This window comes from Hibiscus syriacus, unplaced genomic scaffold (assembly GCF_006381635.1).
Source record: "Hibiscus syriacus cultivar Baekdansim isolate YM2019G1 unplaced genomic scaffold, ASM638163v2 tig00002237_pilon, whole genome shotgun sequence".
In the NCBI taxonomy this organism is placed as follows: domain Eukaryota; kingdom Viridiplantae; phylum Streptophyta; class Magnoliopsida; order Malvales; family Malvaceae; genus Hibiscus; species Hibiscus syriacus.
Genome location: NW_024061918.1, coordinates 6388321 through 6409691, shown reverse-complemented (window position 1 = coordinate 6409691; position 21371 = coordinate 6388321). Strand labels below are relative to the sequence as shown.

The 21371-nt window shown below is 33.9% G+C and overlaps 2 long non-coding RNA genes across 3 annotated transcripts in view; one reads left to right on the top strand and one right to left on the bottom strand.

Moving 5' to 3' along the window:
- LOC120142527 overlaps positions 1 to 21371 on the top strand; it is a 67682-nt gene that overhangs the window by 13175 nt on the left and 33136 nt on the right. The window lies entirely within an intron of this gene.
- Positions 34 to 19801, bottom strand: LOC120142511. Of its 2 annotated transcripts, XR_005517861.1 has the most exons (4): positions 19647 to 19801; positions 19419 to 19475; positions 876 to 948; positions 34 to 282 (listed from the first exon to the last, which is right to left on the bottom strand). It is a non-coding gene; the product is annotated as an uncharacterized LOC120142511 (long non-coding RNA). The 2 variants fall into 2 exon arrangements; XR_005517860.1 differs by lacking the exon at positions 34 to 282 and having other exon boundaries at positions 628 to 948.

Sequence of the window (21371 nt, the reverse complement as noted above, 5' to 3'; positions counted from 1 at the left end):
ATTTATATATTTTATTAATTTAGTCCTATTATAAAATAATAAAATATATTTAACCTTTCATATTAAAAATCTTATGATTTTAGTATTTGTTCTTTTAAATTGTTTGTTATTCTCTTTGAAATATTATATGATTATTTTTTCCTTAATTTCATAATATAATAATATTTTAACAATCTTCATCTCCTTGCTACGCATGCAACGGTCCTTATCTGCCTTAACAGTAGGTGCATCCCATGCTGGTGCCCATGCTCTTTGCTGTTGGTGACCATGCTTTCACCGTACCTGTCAGCAAGTTTCTCACAAGCAAATTAGAAAAGAGTAGAACAAAGAGAAACAAGAGGAAGTAAAAAAGATTTTTCATTTAATGAATTTTTTTTAAGGAACAATTAAAGATATTTTAAAAGTATACTCTTTTGGACTTGTGCTTAAATATAATAGCACCAGATAACACTTCAATTAAACTCATTTTGTACAAATAAGCACACCTTTTATGCCTATAGACTATGTTGACCCTCCAAAAATACATGAAAACACTTTTTTTTTATAATGCACCTATGTCATACCATAAATCCGTATCTGACACTTGTGTCAAATCTAAGTCTAAGCCTAGAGAAACTTGTAGTGATTACATATTATAATTTGTTTCCAAATCTAACAATATTCAGGACTCCAAATTATGAAAAGAAATGATGGTTTGCAACTTCTCAGATTCAATGCTAGTGTACCTAAGTTGTCTTTTGTTTTACCCGCTTTATTACCATATTTGTTATCCTTTACTTCCATCTAGATTACAGCCTAACAACTTATAACAACACTCTTCTCATTGCAAAATTCATATGCGCATTACAGTCGACGAGGCTCTATGCCACCCTTACTTGGCACCTTTTCACGACATCAACGTGGAGCCTGTTTGCCCAAGGCCATTCAGTTTTGATTTCGAGCAACCATCTTGTCGTAACCGGTTTTCGTCCGGGCACGAATTTATTTGTTTGGCGGGAAAATTGATGTTAATAAATGGTTTTGAAAATAATTTGGGAGTCGCCATCGGCCTTTTGGGTCAGGTAGGTCGAATACCTAAAAAATATCTTTTAAAAGAGTTTTTAAGAAAACATCAATTAAAAGATAAACTGATCTGCGTTTTAACCAAGAATTCGTTCTTTTTAATAATAAAAGGGATTCGTAGTCGGTTACGTTTAGGGAAGGATTAGCACCCCTACAACGCCCAAAATTGGTACTTTTTTTTTAATTATAAATTGTCTCTATTATTAAAATTTTAAAAATTTTAAAATATATTTAATTTTTAATCTTATTATTTCAAAAATATATTTATTTATTTAAAAATATCAGAAAAGAACTTCTAGGTGCCTTAAGACAGCTCTTTTCTTTGATATTGATAAATATTAATTTAAATAATATTGTTTAATTTTTAATTTTAAAATATCAGAATAGGACATCCAGTTGTATTAAGACTGTCCTTTTCTTCGATATTAAAAATAAATATTTAAAAGTTATTATTTATTATATATATTTATGAATATATATAAAATATTTAACAATATAATAAAAGAAAAATTCTACTAAAACAATATTTTTTAAAAATAATAAAATAAATTAAAACATATAAAATAAATGACTAAATTATAGTAAAAATAAAATTAAAAATCTAATTCATAATTAATCAAAACTATAGGGATTAAATATGTTATTATTTTTTTATTTTATTTAGTGACTAAAATAAAACTATCTAAAATTCAGATATTAGAATAAGATAAATTAAAAATATGAACCAGGGATTAAAATATTATTTATTAAAAATAAGGGACTAAATCTGTTATTTATCCTAAATATATTATTTTAATAAAAAAGACTAAAATGAATAAAATTAAAATTCAAATACTGAATTAAAATTATCATAAATTCAGTTTAATGACAAAAATATAAAATTTACAAGTTGGGAGGACTACGGACGGGATTTAACTATTTTATATTTACGCGCATAGTCCTTCCCGAAACGACGTCGTTCGGGAATGACTATATATGGTCCAAACCGGCTGGCCCGAAGGGCCAGCCATTTCATTTCTTTTCTTCCTTCTCTCTCTCTTATCTGAGAGAGAGAAGTTTCTCTCGCTTCTCTCTAAAATAGAGAGAAGCCCAGCCGGCCGGCAGCCGTTAGCCGGCGTTCATCCGCCGTCAACCGCCGCCGCCGGCCACCGTCTTTGGTGGCCGGAAATTTTTTTTTTTTACCCTAAATGTAGATCGGACCGTCCTAATGACGGTTCCGATGTTTTTTTTCGTTAAACGGCTCCCAATCGGAGCAGATCTAAAATAATACCTTCGGCTTTTCGAAATTTTTGGTGAGATCCGGCGACGGTTGTGGTTCTCCGTTGACAGGGTAAGCTTCTTTCCTCTCTTTTCTTTTTTTTCCTTGCTGCGTTGATGTTGACTGAGATCGTTGGTATATTGTTTTTTTTCTCTGTTTTTTTTTTCTCTGTCTCTGTCTCTAGTTTCTGTCTCTCTCCGGTTTTTTCTTGCAGATGGGGTGGTGGCTTTTATAGCCACCACCGTTGTAGCCGTCGGACCGGTCCGAAGAAGGGCTCTCGGTGAGTCACCGGACTACCAGTGGTGACTCACCGAGTAGCCATGGCGTGGACGGCTGGTATTCTGTCTTCTGGAGTCTTCGGTTGGGACGTGGCAGCGGCGGAGGCGGCGAGATAGCAACGGCGGCCGCGTGTCCCTAGGGTATCAGACCCTAGGGTTTCCATCTGGGACAATCTGGTCCGTTGGATCTTGCCAGATCCAACGGCTGTGAGCTGAGGCGGCTGGGTAAATTAGGGTTAGGAAACCCTAACTGGAAACCCAAATATTTAGGGTTTCTGGTTGGATTTGGACCGGCTCTGGTTGGTTTGTAACTGGGCCGGTCCAGTTGTAATTGGGCCTGTAATTATATATTTTTATTTATTTATTTTTTTTTAATAATATTTATATGTATTTAATATATTTAATAATAATAGTAATAATAATAATAATAATATAATAATAATAATAGTAATAATAATAATAATAATGATAATAGTAATAATAATAATAATAATAATAATAATATTAATAATAATAATATGGATAAAAAAAAATTAGTATCTTCAGCTGCCCCTCTTTGCTCATTCTTGTGTTAACAAGAATAGGGCAAAGATGAAAAGATAATAAAATTTTTTATCCATTTGACTTTACTTTGATCATAATGGAGATATTGAATAAATTCTTCTCTCTCTCCAAATAAGTTCTTCTTATTATGAACTTTCTGCTGGGGATAATGATGACCTCCTTTCTGTGATAGAGTCATTCAAAAGGTTGAATAAGCTCTTGATGAGTTCTTCTCATTATGAACTTTCTCTAGAAAGGCTGATGTTAATCTATCTCCTTCTGTGATAGAATTATGCCAAAAGTTGAACAAGTTCTTCTTATTATGAACTTCTTCTTTCTTCTTCAGATGAGTTCTTCTCATTATGAACTTCTCCGGAAAAGATAATCCATCAATTGATGGATTCAGGTAAAAGGTTGAACAAATTCTTCTCATTATGAACTTCTTCTTCCTTCTTCAGATGAGTTCTTCTCATTATGAACTTTCTCTGGAAAAGCTGATCCATTAAATGATGGATTCATATAAAAGGTTGAACAAATTCTTCTCATTATGAACTTCTTCTTCCTTCTTCAGATGAGTTCTTCTCATTATGAACTCGAACTGGAAAAGATGATCCACCAAATGATGGATTCAGGTAAAAGGTTGAACAAATTCTTCTCATTATGAACTTATTCTTCCTTCTTCAGATGAGTTCTTCTCATTATGAACTCGAAAAGCTGATCCTTCAAATGATAAATTTGAATCTTTGCTAAAATTTTTGAAATTCCTGTTAGAAATTCAACAAAAATGAATGAAAATGCATCTATTTTTGCAAATGCCTAAATATGATGCATGAATATTAAGTTGTTTGATTTCATACGGGTGAATTGAGTATTTCTTCAATTGTAAAAACCCAATATATTTGTCTTCTTCAAATCAAAGAATCTATCATCTTTGACAAATGTAGATGTAGATATAATGTCACAAAACCTCTTGAGAATAAAACTCAATAGTATAAACTCTTGAAAAGCTTGCATTCTGGCAACATGTTGATTCTGATAACAACTTATCTGATTATGAAGTGACCTTTCAAGATGATTTCACAGATATCGATAGTTCTTCTAATACCGAGAAATCTTGACTTCTGATTCTGATGAAGAGATAAACTGTTATACTTGACAAAAATGTGATTCTCAGAAGTTGAAACTTCAAATAGCTTTCTTCCGGTAAAAGGTGGGAAGCCATTATGTGATGATCCCAGTTACAAGCAAAGGCGAAACTTGTGCTATGATTTTTGGGAAAGGAATAAGCAAAAGAAACTTGAAAAGAAACTTCTTAATGAAGAAGATCATGCAGTTCATCTTTTAATTCTAATGATTGGTTCTGTAGTTCTTACCAAAACAGATCAAATAACTCAAAGAACACTTCCAGAAGATGTTATTAACAAATTCATCTTCCAAATTCAATGATTGATTCTGTCCAACCAGATCAGATAACTCAAAGAAAACTTCCAGAAGATGCTATTAGCAAATTCATCTTCCAAATTCAATGATTGGTTCTGCCAAACCAGATCAGATAACTCAAAGAACACTTCCAGAAGATGCTATTAACAAATTCATCTTCTAAATTCAATGATTGGTTCTGTCCAACCAGATCAGATAACTCAAAGAACACTTCCAGAAGATGCTATTAGCAAATTCATCTTCCAAATTCAATGATTGGTTCTGTCCAACCAGATCAGATAACTCAAAGAACACTTCCAGAAGATGCTATTAGCAAATTCATCTTCCAAATTCAATGATTGGTTCTGTCCAACCAGATCAGATAACTCAAAGAACACTTCCAGAAGATGCTATTAACAAATTCATCTTCTAAATTCAATGATTGATTCTGTCCAACCAGATCAGATAACTCAAAGAACACTTCCAGAAGATGCTATGAGCAAATTCATCTTTCAGTTAATGTTTGGACTAGGATATCACAATACTTATTTGATGTAGAGCCAGAATTTGTAGATTCGAAGTATTTCCATACTACTACACTGAAAAGGGTTATATTCATAATTTTACCAATTAAGAACAGATTTTCTCTTATTTTGCTTCCTCCATGTGCTGATGCTTTTCCATTGACAAAGAAATGATGGCCTTCCTTCGAGTGTCCAGAAGTATGTTCTTGATGAGTGCTGAAAATGGAATCTAGTAGAGGTTGGAAGGAATAAAGTTACTCCACTTGAACCTGATGAGGTGGAAATGTTTCTAGGTTTCCTTTAAAAAAACATACACAAGGATCTGTATAGAGACATGTTTTCCAGTGATATCAATGTCTTGTTTCTTTTTGCCGGAATCAATGCTACAAAAGGTTGCTTTCTATTGCCTTAGTATATCTTTGAAAACAGATGTGTAAGAACTGAATGATGATCAGTTGGAGCAATTGATGAGTAGATTTGGCGGATTCGACCTTGTTGTCGGTAGCACCACTTGTAACAATCTTGATATTCATGGCTTTAAGCTAGTGATGATTTGCTTACTTTGTATTCCATGTTTTTTTTTTTAAATATTAACATAAAGTGATATTCAGAAATCTTTAAATTATTTCAAAATTATGTTAATTCAATAGAAAAGAATAAATTGAATTTCCAAAAATAAATTGAATCTCAAATAAATTGAACTTGAAATAGATATAATTGTATTCAAAGTTATGGCAAGCATAAGAATAAAAATTCAAATGTCTCAACAAATTATAAGCATAAGTATTTCTAAATTAATCAAGTTGACACAATTTAGAGTAATGATGTAAGCTTTTGTCTGGAAGATCTCAAACGTTGTCAAAATGCTTGTAGATGTGAAGTTTCTCCCAAACTGTCAAAATCTTAAGAGAATTCAATTGTCGGATGTCTAATATCAACCTGCATTTGAGCCACCTTTTCAGGTTTTCAACTCAAATCCTCCCTTTGGTTACAAGATGCCCTTTGCGGGTTTTCACCTTGACCCACCTTTTTCTTTTTTTTTTTTCTTTTTTTCAAGCATAATATTTCTTGACAGAATCTGAGTTTATTGGATTTCTCAGAATTTTTCCATCCATTTCTGCCAAGATCAACGCTCCTCCGGAAAAGGCCTTTTTCACAACGTATGGCCCTTCCCAATTAGGCATCCATTTCCCACGGAAATCTTTATGTATAGGCAAGATCTTTTTTAATACTAGATCACCCTCTTGGAATTCTCTTGGATGTACTTTTTTATCATGAGACTTCATCATCCGTTTTTGATACATCTGTCCATGGCAAATAGCTTTCAATCTTTTCTCCTCAATAAGGTTCAATTGATCAACTCTAGCTTGGATCCATTCAGATTCATCCAATTTTGTTTCTCTCAATATTCGAAGCGATGGAATCTCAACTTCAATTGGTAAGACTGCTTCCATTCCGTAGACTAGAGAAAACGGTGTTGCCCCAGTAGATGTTCGAACAGTAGTTCGGTATGCGTATAGAGCAAAAGGTAACTTTTCGTGCCAATCTTTGTAAGTTTCAGTGGTCTTTGTAATGATTCTCTTGATGTTCTTATTTGCTGCTTCAACTGCCCCATTCATCTTTGGACGATATGCCACTGAGTTTGCATGTTTGATCTTAAACTGTGCACAAAGTTCAGTCATCATTTTGTTGTTCAGGTTCAGAGCATTATCTGTAATGATCCTTTCTGGTAGGCCATACCGGCAAACTATCTCTTTCTTTATGAATTTGCAGACTGTGGACCTCTTAATATTGGTATATGAAGCAGCTTCAACCCATTTGGTAAAATAATCAATTGCCACAAGGATGAAGCAATGTCCATTCGATGCTTTTGGTGTGATTGCTCCAATGACATCTATTCCCCACATAGAAAATGGCCAGGGTGCTGTCATTACATGTAAAGGAGATGGGGGTACATGAATCTTGTCTGCATATATCTGGCATTTATGACATTTCCTTGCATAATCAATGCAATCTGTGTGCATGGTAGCCCAATAATATCCATATCTCATTATTTTTCTGGCCATGGAAAGACCATTTGCATGTGTTCCACATATTCCACTATGTACTTCTTCAATGATGCCTCGAGCTTCGCTGGTATTTAAACATCTCAATAGCATTTGATCACTGCTTCTTCTATACATAATCTCTCCATCAAGAAAATATCCAGCAGCCATTCTTCTCAAGGTTCTTTTATCAATTTCCGATGCATTTGGTGGATAACTTTGATTTTTGATATATTGCAGGATATCATGTTACCATGGTTTACCATCTATCTCTTCTTCCACACTATAACAATGTGCAGGAATTTCATATACTTGCATTTTGATTGGCATCATATCAACCTTCTTAGTTGCTTGAAACATAGCAGCTAATGTAGCCAAAGCATCTGCCATTTGATTTTCTTCTCGAGGGAGATAATTGAAGGTAACTTTCTCAAATTCCTTCACTAATTCAAGGGTAAAATTTCTGTATTCCAACAATTTGGGATCTTTTGTTTCCCATTCTCCTCGCAATTGATACACCACCAAAGATGAATCTCCATATATCTTGAGAAATTTGATTTTTCTTTCTATAGCTGCTTTCAATCCCATGACACAAGCTTCATATTCCGCCATGTTATTGGTGCAAAAGAACTCCAGTCTACTTGTAAAGGGATAATAAACATTTTCTGGAGAAATTAGCACCGCCCCAATTCCTCGACCCAAAGCATTAGATGCTCCGTCAAAATAAAGCTTCCAAGTTGCAAATTCATCATTTGTTTTGACTTCTTTATTCATGGATATGCACAACAGATCTTCATCGGGAAAATTAAAGTTCAAAGGCTGATAATCATTTGATACACGACTGGCCAGAAAATCAGCTATGACACTTCCTTTTATCGCTTTTTGGTTGACATATATAATATCAAACTCAGATAATAACATCTGCCATCTAGCCATTCTGCCTGTCAAAGCTGGTGATTCCATTAAGAATTTCAAAGGATCAAGTTTTGATATCAACCAAGTAGTATGGTATAACATATATTGTCTGAGTCTTCGAGTAGTCCACACCAAAGCACAACATAATTTTTGTATTGGTGGATATCGAATTTCACAATCAGTAAATTTCTTGCTCAGATAATATATAGCTTTTTCTTTTCTTCCAGATTCATCATGCTGTCCTAATACACATCCCATCGAATTTTCGAAGACCGTCAAGTAGAGAATTAATGGTCTATCAGGCATTGGTGATACTAAAATGGGGGCATTGGATAAATATTTCTTAATAATATCCAAAGTTTCTTGACATTCTTCATTCCAGACTTCAGGATTGTTCTTTCGAAGTAATTTGAACACTGGATCACATTTGTCAGTTAATTGAGAAATGAACCGAGATATATAATTTAATCTTCCCAAAAAGCCTCGAACTTCTTTTTTTGTATTGGGTGGTGGAAGATCTTGAATTGCTTTGACTTTATCTGGATCAATCTTGATTCCTTTTTTGCTGACTACAAATCCCAAAAGTTTTCCGGAAGTTACCCCAAAAGTGCATTTTGCGGGGTTGAGCTTTAATTGATATCTCCTCAATCTCTGGAAAAGCTTTCTCAGATTTTGAATATGTTCTTCTTCAGTTTGAGATTTGGCAATCATGTCATCTACATATACTTCAATCTCTTTGTGCATCATGTCATGAAACAAAGTTACCATGGCTCTTTGATACGTTGCCCCTGCATTTTTCAATCCAAATGGCATCACTTTATAACAGAATGTGCCCCACATGGTTATAAATGTCGTCTTTTCCATGTCTTCAGGATTCATTTTTATCTGATTATATCCTGAAAAGCCATCCATAAATGAAAACCATGCGTGTCCTGCAGTATTGTCCACCAATGTGTCTATGTGGGGTAATGGAAAGCTATCTTTCGGACTAGCTTTGTTGAGATCTATGTAATCCACACACATTCGAACCTTCCCATTCTTCTTTGGTACGGGCACAATGTTGGCTACCCATTCTGGATATTTAGATGCCTGTAGGAAACCTGCATTGATTTGTTTCATCACTTCTTCTTTGATTTGCAACAACATTTCTGGCCTCATTCTTCTGAGCTTTTGTTGGACCGGTTTATATTCTGGATTAATTGGAAGCTTGTGTATCACTATATCTGTGCTCAAACCAGGCATATCTTGATAAGACCAGGCAAATATATCTTTGAACTCTTGAAGGAGATTTATCAATTCTTGTTTTATCTGGACTGTCAGAATGGTACCAATTTTCACCTCTTTTATTTCTTCATCTGTTCCCAGATTCACAGTCTCAATCTTTTCTTTGTGGGGTAGAATTTGTTTGTCTTCTTTTTCTACCAATCTTAATAGTTCAGTAGGAATATCACATTCCAGTTCATCCTCACAACCATTGATTTCTTCCAGACATATAGGCTGCTCTAAATTTATCACTGGATTAAATTTAGGAATACACATGCTATTAACACGGTGACACCTGCAAATTTAAGTCGGACATATTTCCGAAAGAATATAGTAAATTTATGAAATAAATAAATGTAAAAATGTAAGAAAATGTAAAGAATGATTGCCATCTGAAAATTTTAAAGAAAACTTCTTATATTTAACATAATTTCTTTTACAAGGTAACAAAAAGTTTTATATTTTTGAGCTAAACATAAAGATTAGTTCTGAATATTACTCTGCATTAATATTAAAAACTATAGGAAGATCTTCAGTGGTCCAATTGGTGAGTGTTTCTCCAGGAAAACATGGGCGAATCCTATCCAAGTACTTGCCAGTCTTGTTGTCATTCATGATCATATTGATAAATAATACATTCATAGCTTCTTCAACTATGTCTTGATTTTTCGTCAACTTCTCTTCTTTAAAGGCTTCAACAAGCTGCTGTTCTACATTAATTGTTCCCCCTGATCTGAATGTGGTCTTCAACTGTGGGAAAGACATGTGTTTCCAAAGGATTTCTCCCCCTTTCAATTTTGCCTTTCTGTCTTCACATCTTCTTTTCATCTCTTTGTTCTTTTGCTGAAGATTGGGCTTAAACCCTAGCCCAAAACGGTCTTTTTTCATCTGTATACTGATAGGAACTGAAATCCCTTGAAGATTCTTTCCTAGACCTCTCCCAGCTTTAGCTCCGATGCCTAAAGTTTGTTGTACCGTCATCTTGGTGCAATCAGACAATCTGGGATATGGAATTTTGCTTCCTTCTACAATAAAGGTTGCATTTACAAATTCAAGAGCTTGAAAAGAGCATTCAAGAGCCTCATCATTGGTGTCGATATATGGAACATCGCTTGTTACAGACGCAATGATTTCTTCTTCAGCACTGACGCATATTAGTTGTCCCTCAACAACAAATTTCAATTTCTGATGTAATGAAGAAGGAACGGCTCCTGCTGAATGAATCCATGGCCTTCCTAATAGACAATTATATGTAGGGTGGATGTCCATCACTACAAAGTCAATATTGTACACAACTGGGCCAATTAACAACGGTATTTCCATTTTCCCAAGCACTTCTTTTTGAGTACCATCAAATGCTCGTACCACATTCTGATAACTCTTCATGTGTGATTGATCCAGAGGCATTCTTTGAAGTGTAACTAGGGGCATCAAGTTGAGAGCGGATCCATTGTCAATCAATACTCCTGGCAACACATGACCATGACAATGTGTCGTGATGTTCAAAGCTTTTACTGACCCCATTCCGCCTTCTGGTATTTCATCATCTGTGAACGTTATGTAATTGTCAGCGGCTATATGTCCCACAATTCTGTCAAGTTTATTGAGGGATATATCTTCGGGGATAAATGTTTGATTGAGAATTTTCATCAAAGCATTCCTATGCACTTCTGAATTCATCAAGAGATCAAGAATAGAAATTCTCGCTTGTTGTTTGTGTAGTTGTTCAACCACACTATACTCACTGTGTTTCAAAAATTTCAAAAATTCTTGAGCTTGTTTTTCTGTCACAGGCTCATTAAATGCTGGAAGGGATTCATCCTCAAATACCTCCTGAGGTCTTGCCATGGCTTTTCCTTTGGCTTTCACTTGTTCTGAAGCATTGGGTGTTTCGGGAGAGTAACATCTCCCACTTCTTGTAAAGAAACCGACCTCGCTCACTGCTTCAGACGTCGATGTTGTACTCAGGCTTTGTATTTTCTCTTCTGTTTTTTCTAGAGAAACAGATCCTCCTACCATTGAAACATTGGTAGTATAATTCCAAGGTACCCTGCGGGTATCTTTGTATGGAAATGGTAGAGGAGTGGTGATAACTACTTTTGGCTTTATTGGTACAGGAATCGTCGTAGATGATTTTACATTGATGATCACAGGATCATTTATTCTCTGACTTGGTTTAGAATCCTCTGATGAGCAAACATCATCTTCTTTTTTTCTTGGTTCTTCTTCAAAGAATTCTATTTCTCTGTTGTTCATCAATTTTTGCACCAAATCTCTAAACTCAGGACATAGTTGAATTTTATGCCCTTTCTCCTGATGATATTCACAATAATTCTTGCCTTCATTCTGCTTTGGCCTGAATTGTTGTGGAATTATATCGGCTAAAGAAAGTTGTTGGAATATCCAAACAAACGGAGATTTAATTTCAGAAATGTCAGTCTTTGCTTTCTTTCTGTTCTCTTCCTGAATTGCATTCACGTTTTTATCTCCATGATTTGGCAATGGATGATTTGATGCAGATGGTGTATTGAATTCCAACTTCCCAGTGTTGATCAAATTTTGAACCACCCTTTTGAATGCTAAACAGTTTTCAATGGAATGACCCGTAATTCCTTCATGGTAAACACAGTGTGCCTTTGTATCATACCAAGGAGGGAATGGTGGTTGCATGGGAACCAAAGGATAGGGCCGTATAACATCTGCTTTTAACAGCGAATCATAGATCTCTGCATATGGTACTGGTAAAGGTGTAAAAGACAACCTTTCATTTTCCTTTCGAGATCCTCTGGACTCTGCTCGATTAGTGTTTGTTTCCTCTTTCTTAACCCTTGGCTGGGTTATTGTAACACTTTTCGATGAATCCTTGCTGTAGGAATTTGCATTGTTGACTTCATTCTCCTTTTTCTGGTACATAGGTCTTTTGGAACTAGACCCATCATTTGATTCAATCTTGCCACTTTTCAAGACATTTTCAATTAATTCTCCAGAAATGACCAAATCTGCAAAATTTCTAGTTGCATTCCCCATTAGATGGTTTAAATAAGGGGCCTTCAATGTATGGACAAACATTACTGTGGCCTCTTTTTCCGACAAAGGTGGTTGAACTTGGGCCGCAGTGTCACGCCATCTCTGGGCATACTGTCTGAATGTTTCGTTATTCTTTTTCTCCAAATTCTGGAGAGTCCATCTGTCAGGAACCATGTCTGTTACATGGCGATATTGCTCTAAAAATGCTTTAGCCAAATCTTTCCAGGATCTAATGTTGGCTTTGGTCAATTGAGTATACCATTTTAAAGCCGGTCCTGTCAAACTATCCTGAAAGCAGTGAATTAACAATTTTTCGTCCTTCACATATCCTGCCATTCTTCGACAAAACATAGTAATGTGGGATGAAGGGCATGTAGTACCATCATATTTATCAAATTCGGGAGCTTTGAACTTGATAGGGAGGATTAGGTCTGGAACCAAACTCAACTCACTAGCATCAAACCCATAGAATGATTCAGTTATTTCCACAGATTTCATTCGTTCTTCTAAGTTCTTGATCTGTCTGGTTAATTCTTCATTTACTTTTTGTTTCTCATTCAGCTCATTCAAATCTGGGATCAAATGATCAGTATTAAGATCCCCTATTTTCACATCTGATATAAGCGGATTTTTGCTTGAAGATGCAGGATCCACTTGTTGCTCTTCATGTGGTTTGGCTTCTTGTAATGCAGATGTACGAGCATTGATTTGTATAGGGGTAGTACCAGAATGATAAATTGGTTCTGGTGGAAAACCTAAAGGATACATAGGATCTTGGTCAAAAGATACAGGATTTTCATGCATTTTTCCACTGATAGCTTGCCTTTTAAACATATCCTCTATTTTCTTCATCATACTGTCTTGTGAATTTGCAATACTGGCTTCAATTTTTTCCAACTTCATTCTCATTTCTTCTTGTTCTTTATGATGATGTTCCTCAATACGCTGTATTTTATCCTCCATAATTCTCCTAGTAGCTTGTCTAGTACCGTAGTGATGTAGTATTTCTCTTTTGGCCAGAGTAACTGCGATTGAAAAATCTTCTAATATTATTTTTTCAAATTTTAATTAATGAAATTTAACTTAATAAAATAATTCATAGCGAAAATTATGAAATGAATGATGAATGTATGCAAAATGCATGTATGTAAAAACATTGATCCCAAAAAGTTAACTGTCATAGAACAACTTTCATCGGCATACAAAAGTTTCTTTATAATAGTTCATAACTACAGATAAGGCATAGCTTTCCTATTAAGCTCTATAACTTCTTTCATTAACCATGAAACCTTCTTTCCATACTTAGAAACTGGATCAACTTGATGCTCAATTATTTTGGCTTCAACAGCTAGTTCCCCAACATATCTAGCAACTTCGCTCATTTGTACCATGGCCTCGAACACCATATTACTTCTTTCTTCACTTCTTTCAACATAAAAATCAGTTGACTTTTGCCATTGTTCATTTGTTCCTTCAAGAGTCTGCTCTAACTCAGTAATCCTGACTTGACAATCGTGCAGAATTTTTTCAAGATCTCTAATGCGTCTTCGCAGTGAAGCATTTTCTTCATTACTTTCTTTGAGATCATTAGGTCCTAGACGAACCTTTTCTTGAAACAATGATTCTTCCAGTTGCAAAATGTAAGCATTAAACTCTGAGTTTTTGGTTCTAGACTGATCCAGATCTTCTTCCAGTTTTGTTCGTGCTTCTTGTGTTCTTTGATTAAGCTTCTGGATTTGAACATCTTTGTTTCTGCATCTTTGCATCCAATTGCTAGCCACTTTTTGTTCTACCTCAAGTCTGGTGTTGAAATTTTTTCTTTCTAGCTCCCATTTTTCTTTTTCAACATTGGATTCTTCCATCTTTTGGCCTCTGACTTCAAGTTCAGCAATCAACTGGTTCATTTCAGATTCAAATCCCTTGAACATGATATTTTTCTCGCCTTCAAATTTATCAAAGATTTCATTCTTCATCTTTTCTAAATCTTTGGCTCGATCCCTTTCTCTTTGCATTTCATTCATGATCTCGCGGTGTTCAGCCTTGTGTTTTATAATTCGCTCTCCTGTCAACCTCGAAATCTTCCATTTTTTGCTTTCCTTTTTCCAGGCTTTTGAGTAGACGGCTATTCTTTCCTTTCAGATCTTCAACTCGTCTTTTCTCAATGTTCAATTCTCTGGTCATCTGTACCGTCGATTGGCTGGGTCCTGATGCTTTTCGGGATTTATATAACTCCTGGTAATTTTTCTGTAAGGCTCTGTACTCATCCTCACCTTTTTCTTTATCTTTTCTCAACATTGCACATTGTGATGAATGAAAGTCAATGTCAACCCCCAACATAGCTTTATCTTGTCTCATTTGCTCTAACTCTTTCGACCAGCCATCTCTTTCTTCTTCAAACTCAGCTCTCAAGATTTCAATCTCTGATGGAACCACCTTAATGCGATCTTCCATAGAAATATCCTCATTTTGATCTGGTAGAGGAATATTTTCGTTTTTCCTGACAGATCTCCATTCTTCATAATCAGGAGTTAGCATTTCTTTTGCTGCTTTAGCTCGGATACAAAAAGTTGTTTTCCAAGCTGTAACGGCTTCCATGATATTTCTTTTATAATTTTTGCTGTGGAATGCGAACTCAGATGACTGTAGTCCAGCAGTAACAGGTACAAATTGACGACCTTCATACTGTCTTATAACCAGAAGTGGTGCATATCCAATTCCTCCCCATAATCCGAGCAGCATTATCCAGTTGTAATCACCACACCTGTAAAAGAATTCTCTTTGTATTTGCCACGGGGCTCGCCAAACAACGTCATTGCTTTGCAGATTTCGAAAGGCATTAATCCACATATCTTTCTTAATTTCTTTAGGCCATTCCTGCTCCAGAAATTCTTTTAATGGTGAATAATCCGTATTAAAGCGTCGGTATGAAACCTTTTCTGTCCTACAGAAATGACTACGGATCCAAACATATAACAACTGAGTACACCCTGAGAATCGTCCACCTCCTAGCCTTCTGCAAGCATTTAATGATCTGAAGGTCTCTGCTAGGATTGCAGAAACAGGATTAATCTTCTTCGGTAGCTGTTCAAACAAGTCTACCACTGCAGCTTCAATATATCCCAATACTTTTGGGAAGATGACCATACCATATATACCCAGAGCAAATAGATCGAATCGTACTTTAATATCTGGATGGCTCTGAATAATTTCTCTGATGTTGGTCCAAGCAATGCCTTCACTTTCGCCTTTTTGTTTTGTACGGGATGCCACCCATTCTTCTCGTACCCCAGCAATCTTTGCTAATTTAACTCGAAAGGGTTGAGTTTTAATTGACTTTGAATAGATTCGACTCTCCAAAGCCCCATCTATATGTAGTAAAGTTGTGTATTCTTCAATAGTAGGGACCAAGTCCTCCTTATTGAAAGTGAAGCAATTGTACCCTGGATTCCAGAATTGAACTAGGGCTCTGAGTAATTCATCATCAACTTCAACATAGAGCAAATATGGGATGTCTCCGTAAGTCTGATAAAACTGCAATTTTTTGTTTGAATCCCAACTTTCCCAAATGCTTCGCAAATCTTGCATATCATTTCTTTTTAGTGAAACTGGAGCATAGCTGGCCAAGTCAGATATATAATCATCCTGCAGACTGTCTCCTTCTTGTCTTTGTAAGTCCTCAGCCCACTGCCTTACTTCTGAGTTTAGAATTACTTGATTTGAACACTTTTTATCCATAGATGAAGGCTTTCCAATGAGACAATTAACACAAGGATCAATGTCTTTTATCCTGTATGATGCAATGCAAACAGAAAAATAAAGAACACACAAAAAGAAAATAAATTAGTTTACATAATAAAGAAATCTAACATTTACATAAATAATTTTTATTTAAACATGCTTTTCTAAATTTAAATAATTTAAATAAACATGTAATTTAAATAATAAATAAATTAACAAGAAAGTCAGAATTCATTTCTCCTGTGTGTACACCTATTTTGGACAAAATTTCGGCATGACTTCTGATCGGAAGAGTTTCTAAGGGTTTTTTATATGCAAGGTTTCAGATCTAAGAATAAAGGTACCCGAATTGTCCTTGTTAGTGCCCCCTTGGGTTGCTAACCCTCAATCCTAGTCCATCACAGGCTAAAGTGGATCGAGTTCAATTCGAGGGGATACATTTCTCTATATCTGACACGGAGAATAAATTCTCACGAAGATATAGAGCATATGAACCCCGGAAGTTACTTGCTAGGTCTGACACGGAGAATAAATTCTCACGAAGACGTCGCTTTCACTCCCACTTAAAAGGGACAACTCAATTATAGAGTTTTATGTTATGCAATGCAAGTGTTGTGTGTGAAGAGAAATATTCATACCTCTGACAGAAAAATAAATACTGAAATAAAATACTTGCAAAAATAAAACATATAAATATTATAAAAATAATAAATAAATAAAAAATTTGAAAAAAAGAATTAAAAATTAAATATATAAATTTTTAATTTTTAACTAATAGAGACAATTTATAATTGATTTTTTAAAAGTTTGACCGGTCCCCAGCGGAGTCGCCAAGCTGTCGTAACCGGTTTTCGTCCGGGCACGAATTTATTTGTTTGGCGGGAAAATTGATGTTAATAAATGGTTTTGAAAATAATTTGGGAGTCGCCATCGGCCTTTTGGGTCAGGTAGATCGAATACCTAAAAAATATCTTTTAAAAGAGTTTTTAAGAAAACATCAATTAAAAGATAAACTGATCTGCGTTTTAACCAAGAATTCGTTCTTTTTAATAATAAAAGGGATTCGTAGTCGGTTACGTTTAGGGAAGGATTAGCACCCCTACAACGCCCAAAATTGGTACTTTTTTTTTAATTATAAATTGTCTCTATTATTAAAATTTTAAAAATTTTAAAATATATTTAATTTTTAATCTTATTATTTCAAAAATATATTTATTTATTTAAAAATATCAGAAAAGAACTTCTAGGTGCCTTAAGACAGCTCTTTTCTTTGATATTGATAAATATTAATTTAAATAATATTGTTTAATTTTTAATTTTAAAATATCAGAATAGGACATCCAGTTGTATTAAGACTGTCCTTTTCTTCGATATTAAAAATAAATATTTAAAAGTTATTATTTATTATATATATTTATGAATATATATAAAATATTTAACAATATAATAAAAGAAAAATTCTACTAAAACAATATTTTTTAAAAATAATAAAATAAATTAAAACATATAAAATAAATGACTAAATTATAGTAAAAATAAAATTAAAAATCTAATTCATAATTAATCAAAACTATAGGGATTAAATATGTTATTATTTTTTATTTTATTTAGTGACTAAAATAAAACTATCTAAAATTCAGATATTAGAATAAGATAAATTAAAAATATGAACCAGGGATTAAAATATTATTTATTAAAAATAAGGGACTAAATCTGTTATTTATCCTAAATATATTATTTTAATAAAAAAGACTAAAATGAATAAAATTAAAATTCAAATACTGAATTAAAATTATCATAAATTCAGTTTAATGACCAAAATATAAAATTTACAAGTTGGGAGGACTACGGACGGGATTTAACTATTTTATATTTACGCGCATAGTCCTTCCCGAAACGACGTCGTTCGGGAAGGACTATATATGGTCCAAACCGGCTGGCCCGAAGGGCCAGCCATTTCATTTCTTTTCTTCCTTCTCTCTCTCTTATCTGAGAGAGAGAAGTTTCTCTCGCTTCTCTCTAAAATAGAGAGAAGCCCAGCCGGCCGGCAGCCGTTAGCCGGCGTTCATCCGCCGTCAACCGCCGCCGCCGGCCACCGTCTTCGGTGGCCGGAAAAATTTTTTTTTACCCTAAATGTAGATCGGACCGTCCTAATGACGGTTCCGATGTTTTTTTTCGTTAAACGGCTCCCAATCGGAGCAGATCTAAAATAATACCTTCGGCTTTTCGAAATTTTTGGTGAGATCCGGCGACGGTTGTGGTTCTCCGTTGACAGGGTAAGCTTCTTTCCTCTCTTTTCTTTTTTTTCCTTGCTGCGTTGATGTTGACTGAGATCGTTGGTATATTTGTTTTTTTTTTCTCTGTTTTTTTTTTCTCTGTCTCTGTCTCTAGTTTCTGTCTCTCTCCGGTTTTTTCTTGCAGATGGGGTGGTGGCTTTTATAGCCACCACCGTTGTAGCCGTCGAACCGGTCCGAAGAAGGGCTCTCGGTGAGTCACCGGACTACCAGTGGTGACTCACCGAGTAGCCATGGCGTGGACGGCTGGTATTCTGTCTTCTGGAGTCTTCGGTTGGGACGTGGCAGCGGCGGAGGCGGCGAGATAGCAACGGCGGCCGCGTGTCCCTAGGGTATCAGACCCTAGGGTTTCCATCTGGGACAATCTGGTCCGTTGGATCTTGCCAGATCCAACGGCTGTGAGCTGAGGCGGCTGGGTAAATTAGGGTTAGGAAACCCTAACTGGAAACCCAAATATTTAGGGTTTCTGGTTGGATTTGGACCGGCTCTGGTTGGTTTGTAACTGGGCCGGTCCAGTTGTAATTGGGCCTATAATTATATTTTTTTTTTATTTATTTATTTTTAATAATATTTATATGTATTTAATATATTTAATAATAATAGTAATAATAATAATAATAATAATAATAATAATAATAATAATAATAGTAATAATAATAATAATAATGATAATAGTAATAATAATAATAATAATAATAATAATATTAATAATAATAATATGGATAAAAAAAATTAGTATCTTCACATCTGTTACAGAAGAAAACATTAAGGAGCTCATCTATAGAGAATCTGTAAAGTTCAATCCACACCCAATTCATTGAGATTTATGTGTTTGTATGTGCCTCTGTTAAGTGTACCTAGCGACTCTCGTTTGCTGAAATATAAGTTGTAGGACTCGTCAGTCCCTTCTGAGATTCGAAAATTGCTAAACGACTCGTGGAAAATACTATTTAAATAGAATTGGAGTTTGTTAAAAAAAAGTGCAACATTCATCAAATTAGGCCAAGTATACTTCCAATACAGGAGAGCGATGTACAAATTAACAAATATACCTCAACATCTGTGACAACAGTTCCATCAAAGAGAATGGCATGAATTATTCTCATAACCTAAAAAGCAAACAAAAACAATACAAACCATGTTAACGAAAAAAATCCCAAACTCTTTTAAGAATATGTTAACGAAAACGAATGAAAATTAACATGCATGCATACATGTAGCAAACCATGAATGAAACACCAACAAAGATGATGAAGCATCAAAATGAATGGCAGACATACCAGTTTTGTAGTTAGGAATAGTTGAAAACCTTTGAAGAGGAGGAGAGGCGAAATGATGGGATCGTAGCATAGAAAATGGAGAAGATGAAAGGTAGATGAAAATGAAGGTTTCAAATTCATTTATTTGCAAACAGGGGAGGCGAAATGAAGGTAGATGCGGCGCACAAAGAGGAGAACTGGCCAAGTGAAAACAAAACGCGTGAAAGGCTAGGGTTTTTGTGTTCTCCTAAAAGTTTTGGTCTAATTAATATACTGGTCCTTGTATTCTCACGTATTTTCATATGTTGTCCCTTGTTTTTCTTTCTTTTAATTTGGTCACTGAATGTTTCTTTACTATTTCTGATCGTGGCTCACTGTTTTGTTTTAGTACAATCTAGTCATCATTTTATGCTATTATGTTTTATTTTTAATTAACTATTGCCTTTTTATTTTATTACATTTTAATCTCTTGGTTCTTTTTATTTGCATTTAATTTTGTTGGATAATTTATATTCTTCTCAATGTAGTCATAGAATCTTAATTTTAGATCAAATCCTTAGGTTTAGATTTCTTTTAAATAAATCCCTACTAGAGTAATTAGACATAATATCAAAGAAAAAACTCGTTGTTTTATTTTTTGCCTTCACGATGAAAGAAGAAATATAAAGTTGGAATAATGGACTGAAACGATTAAATTGAGGGTTTTAAAAAAGTATTTATAAAAGAAATACAAATAAATTTCTTTAAAAACCAGTTTCCCTTTAAAAATCAATTTCCTTTAAAATCAAATAGAGAGAAATTTCCCTCGTAAATAAAACCTAGGTACCCGTATTTTCGAGTCATCGATACCTGATTAATATTTATTTAATTTATATTAATTTTCAAAAAAAAATACGTAAGGCTCTTGTACATTTTCAAAAAAAAAAAAAACAATTTGGCCATCAAATTATTGTTGCATTCAATGAGACCCTCAAACTTAGAAAAAAACAATTAACGTGACCCTTTAACCTACAACTTCTATCATTAACCATTATGAAACTATATAATAAAAAATATTAAAAATAGTTATACAACTAAGAAGAGTATTGTAGTGAATATAACATGATATACGGAAGTAAACTTTACCTAAACTTAATGTAAAAAATCTAATAGGAAATTTACCCAACTATGGTTAATATATATTGTTCAAGACTTACACGGACCGCCTTACCTGAGGGCTTAAGTTAGCTTGTTGATTCTTAATTCAATATATATATTGTTCAATTTTTTAACAATTTAATTTTCATTTTTACTATTTTTTATATTTTATTTTTTGTGTATTTTAGATTTTAAATTTAAAATAATGATTTTTTAATAAATAAACAATCCCCTGAACTTTTTGATAATATATTTTTGTTGTTATATTTTATTTGAAAATGCCATTTAATTATATATATATATATTATCAGAAAAAAATAAAATTTTTGAACATTTTGTTTTTTATAATAATATTTATATTTTATCATTATAATTAAATATATAGCTGCAAACATAATTGTTTTACAAAAACTTAAATTTTTTATTAATTTAAAAAATGAAAAAAATTTATGATAATTTTTCTATAACAGTAACTATTACATATAGTTACAAAATTGTCACTATATAACATTTTTGCACAAAAAAATAGGGAGAAATATTTCTAATAGTATAAATTTTCATAATGATTAAAATATATAACTACAAAATTAATTAATTACAAAAAACTTA